The sequence below is a fragment of the Rhinolophus sinicus genome, chromosome 17 (genome assembly GCF_057876585.1).
Source record: "Rhinolophus sinicus isolate RSI-liver-muscle chromosome 17, RSI-T2T, whole genome shotgun sequence".
Lineage (NCBI taxonomy): Eukaryota > Metazoa > Chordata > Mammalia > Chiroptera > Rhinolophidae > Rhinolophus > Rhinolophus sinicus.
Window position 1 is genome coordinate 142,421,300 of NC_142517.1, and position 20,028 is coordinate 142,441,327.

At 41.4% G+C, this 20,028-nt stretch overlaps 1 protein-coding gene across 1 annotated transcript in view; it reads left to right on the top strand.

The window, feature by feature from the left end:
- Positions 1 to 20,028, top strand: part of KIF5C (kinesin family member 5C) — a 144,160-nt gene that overhangs the window by 1,396 nt on the left and 122,736 nt on the right. The gene's annotated exons all lie outside the window — the stretch shown is intronic.

Consider the following 20,028-nt stretch of genomic DNA (forward strand, 5'->3'; position numbering starts at 1 on the left):
TGCCTTGATCTCCCTTCTTACCTTTCCCCTTCCCCCTCCGCACCATCCCCCCCTTGGCTCATTCTCTGCAGCCGGGTTTGCTGATGGGGGTAGGGAATACCATGAGTTTTTAGTTCTTAAAGGAATATGTCAACTGAGATAAACCAGCCCTCCCCACCCCCTGCCCTTCCCTCCCTCTCCGCTGTCCCCAGCGTGTGTAGTTGACGGTGCCCCCTTTGTATGCCAGCCGCATCGGGACAGATCGAGTTAATGGGAGCCTCCCGATCCCAGCTGACACGTTCCTGGCAGCCTGCTGGAGGCTGCTGATGCAGCCTTCTCGTTCCCAGCATTGATTAAGTGATGTCATCCCGATCACTGAGCATGCTCCGACTAACCTCCTCCCTCCCGTTCCGGGAGTGGCTGGTGTATTTAGGTCAATGATTGACAGGTGACAATTTACAGAGGGTCTCTGCTAGAGTCCGCGGGGCCTGTCTCAAGCACCAGAGGCCGACGTTTGCTGGCCCAAGCAGTCTCCAGTATCTTTGCCAAGGTTGTGCCGCAGTCCCTGTGAAGGGCTCCGTGGACTAGCAGACTCTAAATGTACCAGTAGGTTGGGCGCTCTCCTGGTGAGGGGAACCTAGGCAGGGCTCTGGCCTCAGGCTTCATCTTGCCCTCTCGCTTAGGAAGGCAGCTACTCTTGACAATCTCTTCTCCCCTTTCCATTTTCACAGTCATCAGGAAACCATGACTTCCAAATACTATGTGGATGGGTGCTCATTCCGAGAGCTGACCCATGAGGGTCTAAAGAGGAATTTCTCTCTGTTTAGTGTTAAATTGAAGAGAAGATGTATGTATGCTACAACTATTGATGAGGAGGAAAACTATGTAATTAATGGTAGATATGGGATAGTGATACATCCATGGCCAGTGCATGGGGCAAATAGTAAGTTGTTTGGGTTACACCTCTCAGCTGGGATCAGCCTACAGTTTGATTTGATATTTCCCGAGCCAGGCTTGTGGTTTAGATAGAGTGGGAGTTACTGAGGACATCTAGTCCTTGCCCCTTGCCTTGTAACAATTTTTTAACAAATAATTGTGCAGCACTAAGACACGTTTTGGTGACCCTATTTTTTTTTTTTTTTCCTCCCAGAGGTTTTAAAGAACACCTTGGAGAAGTTTCTTCTTCTCCTTCTCTTCCTCTGTCTTCTAAGAATGATATACCAGGACTAACAAGTGGAATAATAGGTCATTCTCTTTGATCTGCATGCAAGACAGAGATCCTTAGTGTTAGGGTTAACTTTCTAATTATATATAAAAAATTATAAAATTTTACCATAAAATGGTCACCATATAAAATAAATAAGTTAAACAAAAAAATCGTGGCTTTGAATACATGTAGCTTTTCAACCGTAAAGTTTTGCTGAACTTACTATAATCCTTTTATACAACACACTTTTCAGTTTTCCTTCAGATAAGTTTCTTATTGAAATAAAGCATTCATGTAGAAAGGTGTTACCATAAGTGTATAGCTTGATGAGCTTTTGTAAACACTCCCTCGCAGTCACCTCTCAGACTAAGAAACAGACATTTTCAGGACCCCAGAAGTCCCCCTAGGGTCCCTTCCAGCGGCTAACAACCACTGCTGCAGGGTAACCACTGTTCTGACTTCTAATGTCATAGATTAGTTTTGCTTTTTAAAAATCTTTATATACATATAACCAAATGGTATGTTTGCTTTTGTATGGGGCTTCTTGTGCTAAACATTGTGCGTGTCAGGTTCATATATGTTTCGGCATGTGGTATCTGTTGGTTCATCCTCATTGTTCTGTAGTATCCCATTATATGCATATAACATGATTTATGTATCCATTAACTGTGGGTAGCTTTCTGGATACTTTCCAGCTTGTGGCTAATAAGGACAGAGCTGCTCTGAAGGTTCTTTTACACATCTTTTGGTGAGCATGCGTGCAGAACAATTTTAAAGTGAAGTGCTATTTCTTTAAGCCAGATGCTGAAGAGTGTTGGGACTTGGGTTGGCATGTGCTAGCACCCTTCCTATTGCTAATTAATAATGTGTAACTAAAGATGATGACAGTTCTGGCAGGCTGTATCACACTTTGTACACCAAGTAGAATGGCTCCCCAATGGGTTCAGCTGGAACCAGCTCATGTGGCTCAGTTGCAGGTGGAGACTGCCTAAGGTGGGCACTCCCTTCCTTCCTTGCAGGGACACCTATAGTAGGGATGACCAAAGAAGGCTAGAACCATCCAGAAATGTCAGTCACCTTCACCCCCAACAGAGACAAGAATTAATTTCTGTTAGCTATTAATCCAAATTCAGAATCCCAGAAATCGCTTTTGAAGCTGGGGTTATTTGTTCTTTAAAGTCCTGTTCAATCCCTATGGACATGTATGCTAAGAGGGAGATTTTTCAGGTGGAGTTTCTAGATTTCTCTTTTTAAGAAAATGTCCTGTCTTGGAAGAATCATCTCCATCATTCTTTTGTATTTTTTAAGCTCCTGTGCAAAGTTTTTTTGTTTTTTTTCTCTGACACCTCAGCCATTATCTCTCTCCTCACTTTGAACTCCTGTAGCATTTATTTCGTATCTGACATTATAGTCTTTTTGCCTTAGATTATTATTAGTTTTGATTATTTGTCTAATGACATTGTAAGCCATGTGTAGCAACAAGGACTATCTGTGTTTTGCTTTATTGTACTTCCCAGGGCCTTGCCCATGTAAGGTACTTAATAGGTATTGATCTCTTTGTTGAGTCTAGAAATCTTTACTTTGGTATATTTATTTTTTGGACTTCTGATTGGCTGTGGGGAGTAGTTAAAAAACAATTTTAAAGTGAAGTACTATTCCTTTGAGCAGGCCTGGTAAGATAGCTTATGTTATACTTATATGCTATATAAGAAAAGTGGGAAAGAACTGCATTCAGCTTTGTTAAAAGTTAGAGCTAATGACACTGGTGGTGAGCTAGAAGTGAAGGGTGGGGGTGGCCTAGTGATTAGAAAAGGGGACTCCACGGTAATTCTCCAGAGAAAAATACTGGATTTACAGCATTCCCCTGAGTACTCTTCTATTAGCTTCTAAAAATCCTGGTGAGTCATTTATTACTTCAGGCTCTGCCTATTGGTTTTAATGCATCTGTGGTTATGGAAACTCTTGGAGGATTCCCAGTAAAGTTCTTTGAAATGGACTTTTGCCCTTCCTTTTCCTCGTTCTGGGTTTTTCTGTCTTTTGCAGTCCTGATAAAGCAGGTCTTGTTAAAGATGGATACTTCCTCCTAAGGCAACATCAGTTCTGTTTGAGAGTCAAAGCAAAACATCAGCTACAAACCCTGAGTTGGTGAGTGGTGTGGAGAGTGGCCTCTGTCTGCTGGAGCTTAGATTAGTTCTGGGCAGTGGATGGGCCAGGAAGGCAGGGGCCGAGACAGAGACCAAACTCCACGCCTTAGTTATCATTGTGGCAATTAAGGACTGAAGAAGTGAAGAAATATGGCTAGGACTTCTTTTTGTCCACAGCAATGGTCTTTAAAGGTGAAAACATTTAAAATTTTTCTCTTAAAATATGCACAATAAGATCACTTTTTGTGTGTGTGTATAGTATGGAGTTTGACAAATGCATAGAGTTGTGTAGCTGTACTATATTAGTTTTCTGTTGTGGCTGTAAAAAATGACCACAAATTTAGAGGCTTAAAACAACACAAGTTTATTATGTACAGTTTCTATAGGTCAGATATCCATCAGGTCAGCTGGTTTCTCTGTTTCGTTTCATGAAGCCAAAACCAAGGTAGTGTTGGCGGGGCCATCTTATTTTCTGGAGAGTCTTGGGAAGAATCCATTTCGTGCTCATTCAGGTTGGTGGCAGAATTCAGTTCTTTGTGGTTGTAGGACTGAGGTCCCCATTTCCATGCTGACTGTCAGCCCGCTCTGTTTCCAGCTTCCAGAGGGCACTCCCAGGTCCTAGCCACGTGACCCCCTTCCTCCATCTTAAAAGCCAGCAACGGTTGAGTCCCTTTCATGCTTCACATTTCTCCTGCCTCTTCTTCCACAGCATGTCTTTCTCACTGACTCTTTTGCCTCCCTCTTCCACTGTAAAGGGGCTGTGTGATTACAATGAGCCCACCCCGATAATCTGGGATAATCTCCCTATTTTAAGGTCAGCTGATTAGCAACCTTAATTCCACTTGCAAAGTTCCTTTTATCCTGAGATGTTCACTTATTTACAGATTTCTAGGGATTAAAGTGTGAACATCCTTTGGGGCCATTATTTTGCCTACCACATACTGTCAAAATCAAGATACAAAACGGTTTCAACACAAAAAAAAGAAACCCTCATGCTCATGCCACCTCCCTGTAGTCAAGCCTTCTTCCCTGTCTTAACCCCTGGCAACCACTTATCTGTTCCTCCTCTCTAGAATTTTGCCTTTTCCAGATGATCATATATTAGAATCATATATTACGTATCGTTTTGAGTCTGGGTTCTTTTTCTTAATATTTCTTGGAGAATATGTTGTTGCATGTATCAGTAGTTCATTCCTTTTTTGTTGCTTAGTGGTATTCCATCAGATGGGTGTTTGTTTACTCCCCCATTGAAGGACATTTGGACATTTGAGTTGTTTCCAATTTGGGATGATTGTGAATAAAGCTGTTGTATACTTATGCATATAGGTTTATTTGTGAGAATACATTTTTGTTTCTCTTGGGGAAATATCCAGGAATGGGATTGCTAGATCATATGGTAACTCTATGTTTAATTTTAAGAAACTGCCGGACAGTTTTCCAAAGTGGTTGTACCGTTTTGCATTCCCTCCTAAAAGCAGTAACATTTGAAACTAGGCTTTAAAGACTTTATTCAGTTACTTTGTTTCAGTGAATATTAATAGTAGTGTTGAGATGTATCAGTCCTTCATTCCTCTGTGCCCTAAATTCAGAGATGTGTACATCACCTGACACTGGATTAGTGGTTTCCTGTAAATATGCCCTCTGAAACCCTGGAATGAGTGATCACGAGAGAGTAGCCATAATCTGGCATGTGCCCTGGGAGGCTACTCACTGTTTGCCATGAGCACACAGTCGGCGCTACATGAATGAATGGAGTTGGTAGAGGCAGCAGGGAGAGTCAGACAGAACCGAGTGTGGATTCACCAGCTAGCTGTGGGGCTTTTTTCAGGTTGCTTAGCTTTTCTGGACTTCAGTTTCTCATATTTAAAGTAGGGATAATTACTTACGTCACAGAATCTTTAGGATGAAATGAAACGAAAAGTGGTCGAAACGGCATCTGGCACAGAGAAAAGGCTCAATAAATGCTAATTATCTCCTAAATTTCCTATCCCCCTCATAATTTTCCTCATTTTCAGAATTAGCTTTGTCCCCCAAAATGACTGTCCTTGAGCCTGGCTCTCCCCTGAAAACCCTTATGCACCCTCATTTCTTAGGCATCTGTTCACCCCACTCCCCAGCTTGGAATTGCCGCTCTTCAGCATGTTTGTAGAATTCTAACCAACCGTGAAGGAGAGCTCATCTTCCATTTACTTATAGACTGTATCAGCTGTTCCTTTTATCACAGTGATCCTGTATAGGAGTGAGTGTGTGTGTGTGTGTGTGTGTGTGTGTGTGTGTGTGTGTGTGTGTCCTCCCCATGTGAATTATAAGCTTCTGAGGGGGGCAGGAGCTGTTTTCTTTGTATTTCTTTGTCTCCTTTACTGTAGTTGTACAGTTGCTTAGTAAGTGTATCTTGATTATTGAGGGTTCCTTTCAAACTCCTGTTTCCTGCCTGGAATCAAGTCTCCATAAATGCCACTTTCTACATTTTCTTACGTACCTTGGATATCACCGGGGATTTCCGTCTGCCTCTACCTGTGCTTGTCTGGCCCAACACCCGCTATTTAATGACAATGTTTTCCATTCTCAGCTCTTCTCCCCTATTCCAAATAGGAAACCTCCCCCACCTTTGAGTTCCCTTTAGTCCCTGCCTCAGATTTCTCACCTGTGTCTACTTATTAAGCAAGCAAAAACAAAACTACCTACTCCCTAATGGTTTCTCTTGAATTAAAAAAAAAAAAGTTCCTCGACAGATACAATTTCAACTTTATTTCTCTCAGGTTTTTTCATAAAGTTCTATTTTTGTGGCTAAGAAAGTTCCTCCCTTACCCAATTTGATACATATTGATCAAGTTCCTTTTAGTAGGAATTGAGTTGTTGGGTTTGTGGTTTTTGCAAATATCACAGAGAGCTTGGGAGAAAATGGAATTTTAAATTCATCATAGTATCTCCCCAGCACCAAGCCTGGACGCGAGTCGGACAGCCCAGGACAAACTCCCAGCTCTACAGCTTCTTGTCTGTGGGAACCTGGACAGATTGTTAAACCACACCTAAGTTTCAGTTCTCTGGCCTGTGAAATAGGGATCATAACACTTTCCACCTTCTAAGGCTCCTTGTGACATTTACACAAAGCTGAACACAGTGCTAAGTATGTAGCAGGTGTTTAGAAAATGTACGTTATTATAAGACCCACTAATGGTTATTTCTCTGCCCTCTTGTCAGACTGATTAATCTTGGGAAAGCTCAGAACCTTCACAGGTTCCCCAGTGCCCTCAGGTTTTGTTAAAGAAAACATTCTGACATTTGTACAAATTGTAAGGAAGACTGTTGTGATAGGTGTCAACGCAATAGGGAAGAGAAATCAGGCCCAACTCCAAATACCAAGTACAAGTGGAGCAGGTTGGGGGGTCAGTGGGTGGACATTTAGTAAGACGGGACATCAAGCGTAGGGGCAGTTCTTGCTAAACTGACCTAACAGGATTCTTGGTGACCTCAGGCCACCTCAGGGCTTGAGGGTGATGAGATATTGAGGGTGGGAGGATTCTCTCCAAACTGCTTTAGCAGAATTCTTGCTAAAACTGGACTCCAAGGACACACATGGAAGTCCAAGGTCAATCTCTCCCACCCCCAACCAGCTGCTCGCATCCTACATACCTGGGATGATGGTCCTCAAAGCCTACCTGCATGGCAGGCATCCATTCCCATGGCACCTGTGAAACTTTTTCTGACCAGCCCCTCCGCCCCTCCCCCCGGCCAGGTTGACACTTCCTCCTGTGCAGCCCTTGTACCATGTACAGCTCCTGGCTGACACTCCCAGTACTGCATTTCATTTATTTGGGAATGCGTGTCCTTTCCTCCAATTGAACTGAAAACTAATGGAGCTTTCAGCTATTATTTATTTATTTCTATTTATCACCATCTCCAAGGCCAGGAACAGTGCTGGGAGCAGAGTAGTTGCTCAGTACAAGATGTCTTTTTTTAAAAAAATAAGAGGCTGGTGTTTTTTTTTTGTTTGTTTTTTAACTTTTATTTATTTTAAATGTGTTTTTCCAGGACCCATCAGCTCTAAGTCAAGTAGTTTCAATCTAGTTGTGGAGGGCGCAGCTCACAGTGGCCCATGTGGGGATCGAACCAGCAACCTTGTTGTTAAGAGCACTGTGCCCTAACCAGCTGAGCTAACGGCCGCCCCCCAAGATATCTTTTGACAGATGAAAGAGTGCTGACTCTTCTGGGCTGTCAGATGTCAGAGGCTGGGATTATTTGCTCAGATTTTTACTTTGGCATCTGTCCATCTCTGGTAACTTGTTTTTCCTACTTTGGACGTCTTCATGGTTTTGTTGTTACATGTTTTTAAAAGAAGTAGCTTTTTCAGGAGTCCTCCTATATTCCATGCTCATTGGAAAAAATTCAAGCCATTCAGAAAAGCACGAAGGTAAAATTCACTTTTAATTTTAGGAACCAGAAAACACCATTGTTAACATCATATCATTTATTCCAACTCTTTTCTATAAAACATTTACACTTTGTTTTAAAACAAAGATATGACTTTATAAAATCTGTTTTGAAACCTCTCATTTTACTTAATGGTATACCTCAGACATCTGCATTTTTAAAGGTTACATATAATTCCATCATGTGTCTAATCAATTACTTTATTTAATGATGGTATTTTGTTTTTTTTCTAGACATTTGATTTTTTCTTTTCTGTTATAAACAAAGGTGTGATAAACATCGGTGCCCACATTTTTTTTGTTTTTGCCCCATTATTTTGTCAGGATACTACAATACATTCCTAGAATTGGGATTGCTGGGTAAAAGGCTACAGATAGTTTTAAGGCATCCATAGTTTTTGAGGGAGACATTCAGAGACGAATTGTCTTCTGTTTTATACTCTTTACTTCTCTGCCCACCTCATGGAATCTCTGCCTTTTTGTAAGGCACCCATCCCTTCATACCTGAGCTAAATTAGATTCTTGCAGAGTGTGCTTCGTCACGCACTGTTAACCCATAGATGAAGAACATGGCAATGCCTTCAGACTTTTAATATAAACCACAGGATTTTATAGGCTGTCTCTTGTCAGTTTCAATATCCTAAAGGCTGTTGTTTCTTGGTGGTGATCAAAAGCTAAATGTCTCTCTTGAGGCAGGGAGTGAGAGAGGCCAAGATTGTAGTCCTAAAGAAAAGGAAGATGGATGTACCCTTTCTTCTTGGTGCTGACTTTGAAGAGCCTGTGATGTCTTCTGGGCAGTGGTAAATGGAGAAGGGATAAACTAGCCCACTCAAAATGCCCTAGGAAGAGCTTTTACCCCCTTCTTCCCCCCCTTGGTTACTAGGTACTCTTTTTAAAAACTTGCTATGTAAAATGTCAAATATACACCAAAGTAAAAAGAATAACAAAATATACCCCCAAGAACCTATCAACCATCGTCAATAAACTGGCCAATCTTGTTTTTTCTATACTCTCCTAACTTAACCCCCCCAAAATCACTAGATTGTTTTAAAGTAAAATCTCATATCTCACACCATTTTATCCCTAAACTTTAGTATCTATCTCTAAAAGATCAGGACTCTTAAAACCACAGGAACATTATTACAACAGAAATATGAACAATTCCTTAATACCAAATATCCAAATTCATCCCGTTGCCTCATAAATTCTTCTACATTTGATTTGCTCATATCAGAGTACCTACTAGGCACTACTGATTACAAGTGAGGAGAGAAAGAAATGCTGGTACATAATGACCTTGAAACGAGAGAGGCTTTTGGTAGGGTCTTGGGGCGGTAGAGACACACAGACCAATCAAGGCTAATCAACATTTCCAGCCCATGTCCCTTAACTATGGTCACGGCCCAGTTATGTTTTTTAATAACCAATGCTGGCATTGCAGGGTCACCCAGAAAAGCTATTTCAAGAGGTGCATGCTTTGTAGCATTTTTCCTGCTGCTGCTTCCCCTGGCTTTAGTCGGCTTGTGTAAGCGGCAGGAAAGCAGGGCACACATATCACTTGTTTGTCTTCCAAGCTCAGTACCCACCCTTATTAGTTCTATTACCAACTACTACATTTAAAGCAATTCTTTTAGGTGTGTCTAGGTGTACTAGTATTTATTACCTTTTCAGTCAATGAATACCCATCCTTGAAGTGAATGAATACTAGAAAATAAATCCACAGAGCTGAAGGGAAAACAGGTGAGACCAGAATTCAGTGCAACACAATTCTTTAAGGAAGGAGGTTTGTAGTTCCCTTTTTATTTCTTATCTCTTTTCTCAAAAAAAAGAACAAACTTTTAAAGGGAGATGTGATTGGAGAAAAAGTGCAAATAAAAAACCAATCCCAATAAGTTACGTTTTAACATCCTTGACTACAGGATATCGTATGGTCGGAAGAGCAGGGGATCAATAATAATATTTTTGAAACATTTTATTGAAAGATGTGGGTTACACAGTTCTGGATTGACGCGTCTCAGCGACTCTTCTTTTGCCAGGCCCAGGCTCTTTCATAGAGCGGTCGCTCCCATTTCCCCGTCTCATTTTGCCTCATGAGGAAACGAGCAGTCCGCTTCAATTCTCTGAAGAGATTATGACATAGATCTTTTTCTGAACAAACTGTCTGGCACCTCACTCCTCAGAGATTATTGATTTTCATCTGGGAACCTGGGGAAATAACAACTCCATCTGACATCAGAAACTTTGGATTAGTCTTGGGGGAAGGGATTTCTATTTCTCTTTCATAGTCACCTCCTGCCCCAGAGAGAGGAACAAATGCCAATCTGATTGGTCAGTGTCCAAACCCCTGTCGGGCCTGGTTACTGGTGGGCAAGAGCCCATGTGAGGCGGTCAGTTCCTTCCTCTGTCCGCCTCTGTGGTAAGCTGACCTCAGCAGAGTCTGGCTTCCTGGGCTGCCGTCCAGGGGCTGTTTTTCCATCTCCTTTCTGCGTGGTGCTGAGTGGATAAGTTAGGCTGAGTCCATAGATTCATTCCCCTGTGGGCTGGACTCAAGGTTCTGAAGAGGTTGGGCTGCAGGATGGTGAGGTGAGGTGAGGAGAGTAGGAAGACCATGTAAGCCTTCCTACCCAAGGCCCTGGCCAGCTCCGGGATTGGGATGGTGGGTGCTGACGCCCTACCCAGGTGCTGTTTGGATACCTGCTGTATCCCTGTTCCTGTGTTATACAGACTTGCCCAGCCAGTGAGGAGAGAAAGGGGCTGACTGGGCCCCCGGAATTCCTGGGTGCCATGATGATGCATCAAAACCTTCTCCTAACTACTAATTGTTCATATGTTGTTTGTGAAAAGTAGATTTTGGAAGGGAAGTCTTTAGCTCTTCCATAATCATTACTGAGCAATACAGCCTACTAATTATCTGTCCAAACAGGCGGGAAAAAAAACACCCAAAGTACTATATTCTAGAGTAACAACAGTTACTTAACTCATGTGTTTGTTAAATGTTCCTTAATGAATAATGGCTCTTGATAAAGATTGGCTTGAAGATCTATTTTATGCAATATTTTCTGGCCTAGAATTTATCCAAAAGAGCTGATAGAGGGGAAAATACACACCTATTTAATACTTATTTCTTTAGTTTTATTAAAACCAAATACAAAGAGGGTAACATATAGATTAATGGGAAACTTGAGATTAAATGAACTCTTTACTACTATGAGAAATGTTTCCTTTGATAAAGAGTGTTTTTATGTTCTGTAGAGTTTGTGGAGCTTCACTGTAATACTGTGCTGTCCAGTAGCCGCTGGTCTCATGACTGTTTAGCGCTTTGCAGTGTGGCTCGTCCAAATTAGGATGCTTAGTAGCTGGAAAATGTACACTGGTTTCCAAAGGCTTAGTACAAAAAAAGGAATGTAAAGTATCTCAGTTCTTTTTTGTACTCATTACATGTTGAGATGACAGTATTTTGAATCTGTTGGGTTAAATAGCATTAATAAAATGAATTTCCCCTTTTCTACTTTAATGTGACTACTAGAAAATTGTAAGTTATAATGTGTGAATTGCATTTTTGGCTAGCATTATTTTTCTTTCGCACAGCACTGCTTTTACATTTAGGTTCCAACATTCTGATTGTGGTTGCATTTATTAATTTATGTCCCATTTCCGCATATTGGGCTTATTGTGTGGCAAGCTCAGTGCTAAGCGTTGTAGACTTTCTGTGCATGGTAAGTAAGACAAAATCCCTGCCATCAATAACCATATATGTATATAATCCAAATGGGAGAAAACAAGTAAAAAAAAAAATTGGCATGCCGAGTGTCCAAAGAGAAGAGGAAACAAAGTCTTGTTAGAGTTAAAAAGAGAGTGCACATCTAGTAGTGTTCATGGAAACAAGCCGCATGTAGAGGGACCATTTCATCTTGACCTTGACGCACATGTAAAATTGGTTTCTTTATATAAAGTCACCTTGTGGTTCTAGGTAGCTGCTTTACAGATTTGCGTTTTGAATATCGTTGAGAAAAGATGGGAGAAGGGACGTGTGCCGTAGCCTGGTCCATCTCTCTTCCCCGCCCTCGCCAAATACTGTGACTTTGAGGGTTGTGGTAGGGAGCTCCTGGGAGGAACAGCCGGCCCTGCGTCTTGTAATTAAGTACCAGCCATTTGCGGCCTTGGGTTTGTGATCCATTTGTACAGGGTGACATTGAGAACACCAAGAGACCATCCCAGCCTGTTGTCTTTGAAAAACATCACGAGTGTCGTCCTGCTGCCTGGCTCTCACCGCAGCTGGCCCGGGGATGGAACACCGGGGCCGCGGTCCTTGCCCCTGCCAGCTGCAGGCCATGCTGCTCAGGCCAGCCTTCCCAGGCTGGTGGTGTTTGCAGGAAAAGCCATGGTGACTGCAAATCTGCCACTTACCTTCTGTTTCCATTCTGTTGCTAATGCTAGGAATACCAAACCCTCTAGTCTTAACGCTTTGTTTTTTAGCACAGGCTCCTAATGAGGTCCCTCCACTCTTCCAAACAAAAGCGCCCATTAGGAGGACCGGTGGTGGGAGGCGGCAGGCTGCGGTGCTGTAGGGGGAAACCAAGGAAATGCTGCCTTTGTGGCTCACAGGTGCCTCTTTGTCTGGGCATCTGTGAGGGGGAGAGGTCACCTTGCAGGTGAAGGCCACACAGCTTTTTGGAGGAGTTGGTTCTGTGCTAGAAACTCTTTCCCACCCCCGTTCATGTCCCTGTTTGTCTGGTTTGGCACAGAATTGATTTATCCCTCTTTGTAAATGGCAAAAACGCTATGATGGTAACACGAGAGCCCAGCAACAGCAAAATCAGCCACAATCTCAGCATCCTACACCATCCAGTTTTATTTTTATATCCTCCTTTTCCCTCTCTTGGTTGATACTTAACATTTAAAGAAAATGTGTTTCCAACCATAGATACACAGTTCTGCCTATTTTTCTTTTTACCTAAGCTTAGCCCATTAAAGATTTTCTGTGTTGTATAATATCTTCATGGTTGTAACTTTCAGGGAGACCTAAGTGTCTGTTGGGCTGATGGATCACACTTTGCTAACCCGTCCACGGTGGTGGCTCGTTCAGACCTCATTTCCCCTTGCTCTGGGTGATGGCTTAGTGACCATCCTCATTCACAGAGCTGTTTTCTTTGTGGAGTTATTTCTGTACATTCTTCAGAAATGGATTTACTGGACCCAATGCTGTGAACATTGGTCCTATTAAACATTATCCTGTTCCTTTCTATAGGGGTTTATCAATTCCTATGGCCTCCAAGGATGTGAGAGCATTCTGTTTGGCAGTGAATTCATTTTTGAAGTAAAGGAGATGTATCATTTGAGAAAGGGATTTGTAAGGCAGTGGTCTGTGATTTGTGTGTCTTGGGTTATGTTCCAGGCGTTTCCTCTAATTTATATGAATTTTAAGCAAATAGTATAACTATTTAGTGATCTTTTAAAATTTGGAAAATGTTGTGACTGCTCGCTCGCGGGTTGTGGAAGAATTCACGAGGCAGGTAGAAATACAGAAGGAAAATTTATTAAAGTAGAAGCAGGGTGGGCTGGGCAGAGTCTGCTGGAAACTACTGCAAACTACTGCGTTGAGTCTTTGTCTCAAGTTTAATATTTTCTAACCGGGATGTAAATTCTTCTGCCGGTAGTGGAATTTTCTGTTGAGGTCGGCTTTGTCCATTGGGGTGGAGGAGGAGGGAAGCAGTTCAACTGGTTATTGCAACCCTTGCATATGTTATTATATGTAGATTTAAGTTGAAACCAGGAGGTTTTGCATCCATACAGATACAAAACCTCTCCTAAGTCACAGGGCCATCATGGGCGAAGTAAACAGAAACATTGAAACTGGTCTGCATAGTAAATGTACAGCGAGCAGAGTCATTAAGGCCTGGCACAAAGGAGGCAAAGAAAAGAGCTTTCAAAGAGTCCCGAGCTAAATTACACTTGTTAACTCGAATTATACTAGAGGTCCAAATCTCCAAATAGATTTATGACAATCCCCTCGTCTTAACAGAATATTGCTGTCACTGGGCACTTCCAGGGTTAGGCTGGCGGGCGAGGTGTCTCCAGGTCTAGATAGAGGAAGGAAGGACTTGGCTTGGTTGTTGCACTCTGAACCCCGGCATTCTTCAAAGGGATTGATTGGAGGTGGTGATTTACACTTGGTTTTAATTCAGGGCTCTTCTCACATCCTCACAGACATAATTATTTCTTCTATTGCGTTGGTTAATCTTCACACCATCTCGAACCTAACTGCAGCACACATAGGGGTACATTTTGCTTGATGACCTGGGGCGTCAGGTAGAATCCATCCTTCTGCCGGGAGGTGTGGTGGCACCACACAAAAGGCATGACGTCATGCGTTGGTTGTGATATATACTCCGGGACTCAACAAGCTCTTTAGTTCTGGGGTAGCCCCCCAGCGGGGTTCAGCATCCTGTGGGCATCACTGGCAAAGCCAGGGCTGGGACAGGAGAACCTGAGTAAGGTAAGCAAAAATGAAGGCAGGTGGAAAAAGAGGGAAGGAGTGCTGTGGGCCCCCTTCCTGGGTGTCTTTGTTCTGTTAATCTTATTATAGAAGACATGACACATTTCCTTTCTTATACAATTTACTTTGAATACCAAGTGCTGCTCCCTGTTGAATAGGTTTAGTCATTCTTTTTTGATGCCTTAATTATTATGTTGAATACCATTTATTTAAGAAACTTACTGGTTTGTAAAAAATTTACCTATAACTCGGGTTAAATTATAAGTTTTATAAATATGATAAATGAGACAAACTCATGGTATAAAAATCAAATACCACAGAAGAAGATAAAGAGAAAGGGAAGGATAGGATAAGAACTTTTCCATGGGAGAAAAGATAATTCAAGGTGATTACTGTGTGTTCAAGGGAGAGGACGCGTGTGAGCCTGTTCTAGAGGCGCGTGTACAGAAGTAGAAAGGTGGTCAGATTAGGATAGACAGGAAGGAATCCGCTGTGGAAGACCTTGAAAGTCCGCTAGAGGAATTGAAATTTGCTTTGGTTGACTTCTTCCTCTACTCTAGCCTGCAGCTGGTTCAGACATACAAAACATTTCTCCTTCAATGCATGTGCCCCTTGGCGTCAAGCAACCCTTTTCAGGTTCCCAGGTGATGGGTACTGTTGAAGTTTGCTTTTCACTGTTCTATACCTGGCAGCACAGTGAAAAACATGCAGTTCTAATCAACCTCAAATGAGTTTCTCCGGTTTTGGGGCCTTGATTTATTATCCAAAAGGATTAATATATTTTGTTTAATCCCAATAGTTAGGAGTGAAGTTTTTCTTGCTACAAATTTCAGGGGATTGACACACAGTCAAGTATATATAACTTAAGCCATACTTAACATGTTTTTCTGATATAGACATTTCCTGGGAGAATTTTGCATTGTAGGTGAGAACTGTCCAATTTGGAATATTGTGCACATCAAAGACTCCTCTGTACAGCAGTAGTTTCATGTCTGTTGTTATTTTAAGGGAAAAGATGACAGGAAACAACTTATAAAGTGGCTTAATTCTGGGAGAAATTCTTTAGCACTAAATTTTCTTCTTCATGATGGAACTTACTCTGGAAAGCAAGTATGGGGAGTTGGAGAGAGGTGCTTTTCAACTTGGATGCTTAAGAAGACCATATTTAGAGAAACTTCCTCCATCTTTTTAAAGTTAAGGGTGGCCTCTTATTGTGTATTTGCCTCACCCCACCCCACCCCACCCCATTCCAAACATAACTCTAGGTATCAATGTGTTCAGTATAAATATCAGTTCATAGGGTGTCTCGATTAGAACCACAGACAACGTGTTAACTGCTCTTCTCATAGACCTTTATGGACCTATTTGGTGAATTATAATTTTCTTCTTAGACCGATGAATTTATATTCTTCCTCGATTGCTTGTATAATATCATAATTCTAAAAGAGTAGTGATAGCATGTAATGAAATATGCTTGACTTAGCAAACATTTATGGAAGTACCTTACATATATTCATCCATATATTTTAATCATCAATGCCACCCTGTGAGGTTATTGTCACAACCCCACTCCCCTTTCCACAGGTGAGGAATCTGGGGGCACAGAGAGGTTAAGTAACATTCCCAAGGTCACACAAGAGGAAGCTGTGGATCTGGGATTCAACCCCTGGCAGTATGACCCCAGAGTCCTTGCTTTTAACCGTTTGCTGTGTTGCATCTAGGGAGTGTTGCTCAGATTCTCTGCCCCTTGGAAACTTACTCTGCCCTCAGCACGAACAATCCTGCAGTCACTAAGCACTCTCAGCTTCGTTTAACTTGGTGTTTACCGTTAGCAACCTACTGTGCTGAGACATAAATTTGGGATCTGCTGTAGGAGAGGTAGCTTTAAACGTGGGTTACCTGTGCAAGTGGAGAATTTTTCCCCCCTCCCTGTTGCTTCCCCTTTCATTGATACCGAATTATGTACGAAGGTCAGAATCAGCAAGTTCTCTTGTTAGTGCTGTGATTTCCATGTGAAAGGCTGTTTCCGGGATCCCACAGAACACAATGCCAATCTTCCACTGGGCTTGGTGCGTTGCTAGGAAATCTCATAGGCTAGAGTTCCGACGTTTCAATATGCTATTAATGTACATGGATCTGTCCCCAGAGAAAAGGATGATGATGCTTTTCTTGTAAAAATGTGTGTTCACCCTGCTCTCTGTGTCTTCAGAGGGGAGAGTGTATGTCTGCTTCTCGGATTTCTAAGTCCATCTGTACATTCAACCACATTACTAAAGTACCTTCTAAAATATTGTCAGTAGATTGTGACAGATATATTAGGAAGATAATTATCTTCAAATAGTGACAGTTTTGTTTTCTTCTTTCCAAAACATATACTTTTTATTTCTTTTTTCTTGTCTTACTGTATTGGATAGGACCTCCAGGACAATCTAAACAAAAAATAATGATAGCAGGAATCCTTGTCTTGTTCTTGATCGTAAAGCAGCGGTGACGGGGTTTCGTAGATGTCCTTCTCAAGGCAAGGGAAGTACCATCTGTTCCTAGTTTGTTTACTTTTAAATCATGAACAGGTTTTGAAGACCTTGATTTCTTCCTGCTTGGATTGTAACATAGTCTTGGGAAAAAAATTCCCTGCTTGCTCTCCATCTCCTCTAGTCTCTTGAACACTATAGCTGAAATCTTCCGGAGGGTTTTTACTACTCAGACTATGTCAATTCTCTACTCAGAATCATTTAAGATTCTCTTTTGATTACTAAAATAAATTTGAACTCCTAACTTTGGTTCCTGTGATTCAGCAAAACCTTCCACAATATTTTCCCTTCAGCTGTTTGCCATGGTCGCTCTACTACATTTCTCTGCCTTTCTCAAACCCGACAATACTCTATATCCCAAACTTCATCCGCACCTTGATTCTCCTAGGCCTTGGTTCAGGAGGTTCCCATCTCTTGGGTGCCATTCCCATCTGTCTGTGTCTTCTGAAGTTCTTTCTCATCCTAGAACTCAAGGTGAGGCATTTCCGTTTGTCTTTAGTCCCTCCCCTTTTGGAATTACTCCACTTAGAATATGAGCTTTTCTCTGGTAGGGGTTTGGTTTATTTTCTGTCTAACAACTTTATGGAGATATAATTGATATACGTTGTTTGATTTATTTTCATATTCTCAGCATATGAGTCATAATGGGTGCACAATATATGAAGGCATGAATGAGTGATTAACTGAAAGAGTATTTCTTGTTGTGTTTATTGCTCATTTCTGTGATGATTTTTGGTTTCATTGCCCCTCTCTTCCTCCCTCCATCCCACCTGAGGACTTAGGAACTGCTCACATGTTTCAGTTGTGAAATTCACCATTGTTGGACCAAACTGCATGCAAGCATTCCTATGGAGTACAATCCATTTACTCCATCCGCAGCCAACTCACTCTCTAGAAAGACACACACACACACACACACACACACACACACACACACGGGCTATAGGGTTGATAACGGATTGAGTAATACTCAAGTTTATTGAGCATGAAACATCTTTAAGGTGGAGGCAAATTTTACAAACTGGCTCCGTTTTCCAAAGGATAAAAATTGTTTTGTATTGAATATCCGAAGTCTTTCATTCTATTCTGCTATTCTGTTGGCAGAGTCAAAAAGGAAAGAAATTAGAGGTTTATCAAGTACAGAAAATTATTGCTTTTAAATGATTTCTTTTTCTGCTAAAATATAGAAGCCACACACAAACTACTCTTGATTTGCAACTTACTAGTCTTATAAAATTATTTTAATTTGAACTGAAAATTGGTATCATAAAGAAAAGGATCCAAGAAATTCCGAACTGAAGACATTAATATAAATGAACCACACTTAAAATTCTATTGATAGTTTCATCTCTGAAAGGGAAATGTCTTTACATTTAGATAAATGTAATTTACCTGAATTGCCTTGAAAGGAAAAGAAATAAGAGACTTCCTTCCTTGGATGACTGAAGCTTACATTTCAAGTAAGTTTATGTGTAATGTATGTAATAAATCAATACTGAGCCATAGGGTCTCAGGATCAAAATTATTTAGATGAACCCATGAATTTTTCTTAAAGATGGTGAGTTGTTCGTCTCAGCTTATTACTCAGGAAAATGGAACAGAGGAGGGAAGATTAAAGAAACTGAAAGTAATCAGAAGTATTCAGTTGCTTTCTTGTACTTCCTTTAATTTTCTTGACTTATGATTCTAAATATAAGTATTATACATACACTCTAGGACAATTACAAAGATTCAAGGAAGTAAAATTTGGAAAGTAGAAATATCCCACCATAATAACTCTCCAGAATAACTGTGTTAAGTGATGGTGTTATACTAGTCCAACATCTTTATTTTCTATATTCAATTATAAAATATTTGATACATGTAAAATAATATACATAACAAAAATAAATTGTGAGACATCCTGATAAAATTAACATCCATGGGGTCACCCTCTACCGAACAGCGTGTCATGACTATGTGACTCTCTGTTGGTCCCAGCAGTTAGTTATCCCCTCATCCCAGGAGCCCCCAGTCTCTGGAATTTTGCTTTTGTTACCCCCTCCCCCCATAATATTCTTTATGGTTTTACTGCGTTTTTCTTTTTTAGCCCTAAATGATGTATTGCTTAATTTTGCTTGGTCTTGAATATATAAAATATTTATAAGAATACTGTGTGTTTCTTTCTGTGACTTGCTCTTTTCTTTTAACATTTATGTTTCAAAATAGCTACTTAAAGTTGCTGTGAATTCTGATGGTAGAAAAACATATCCTGTTCAAATCCAATTTAGTACAGATGGCGTATTAGTCTGCCCAGGCTGCCGTAACAAAATACCACACACTGGGTGGCTTAAACAACAGAAATTTATTTTTTCACAGTTCTGGAGGCTGGAAGTCCAACATCAAGATGCCAGCAGAGTTGGTGTCTGGTGAGGCCCCTCTTCCTGGCTTGTAGGTGGCCACCTTCTCACTGTGTCCTCACGTGGCTTCTTCCTCTGTACATGCGCAGAGAGAGAGAGCTCTGTGTCTCGCCTCTTATTATAAGGACCCCTGTCCTGTTGGATTAGGGCCCCACCCTTATGTCTTCACTTAAACTTAATGACCTCCTTAAAGGCCCTGTCTCCAAATACAGTCACTGGAGGTTATGAATTTTGTGGGGACACTAAGACTCTGCACTAAGAGTGTGCACTAAGGCTCTGTTACACACTGCCAGGGGTTCAGAGATGACAGCATTCAGACCTTTCCTTTGGAGGTTACAGCCCATAGTGAGTTTCCTGGCTTTTTCCGAATAACAAGGTTAATATTCCCCAAAAGATAGCTCTTGGGGAGCCCTCCCAGAGAGAGACTTGGTGAGCATGAAAACAAGGGAGCAGGGGTCCAAGTAAGAGACATGCCCCCCTCAGTCAATGGGGGGACATCATTGTACTTTAAATCCCAAGTATTGGAAGTGACTTCTCTGAAAGCCAGATGCTGCTGTCTCAATGGGGTTGATGGCTGCATGAAGAGTTCTATAGCAGTCAGTTTTTAGATAATCAAAAAATGGAAGCCAAGTGAAGTAAAGCCAATTAAAGGGATTTGTTTTATTCTCTTGAATGAGAACATCCTAGATATGCTTGTGCTTTGCATTAAAAAAACTGAATACTTAGTACTTACCTGTAGGTTCCTTAAAAACGGATTCACCAGATTTCCTCAGCCAAGTGATAGGAATTTCTTCCTCCTGAATTCCGTGAGGTTGGGTCTCCCCTTCTCCCCTGTACCTTCA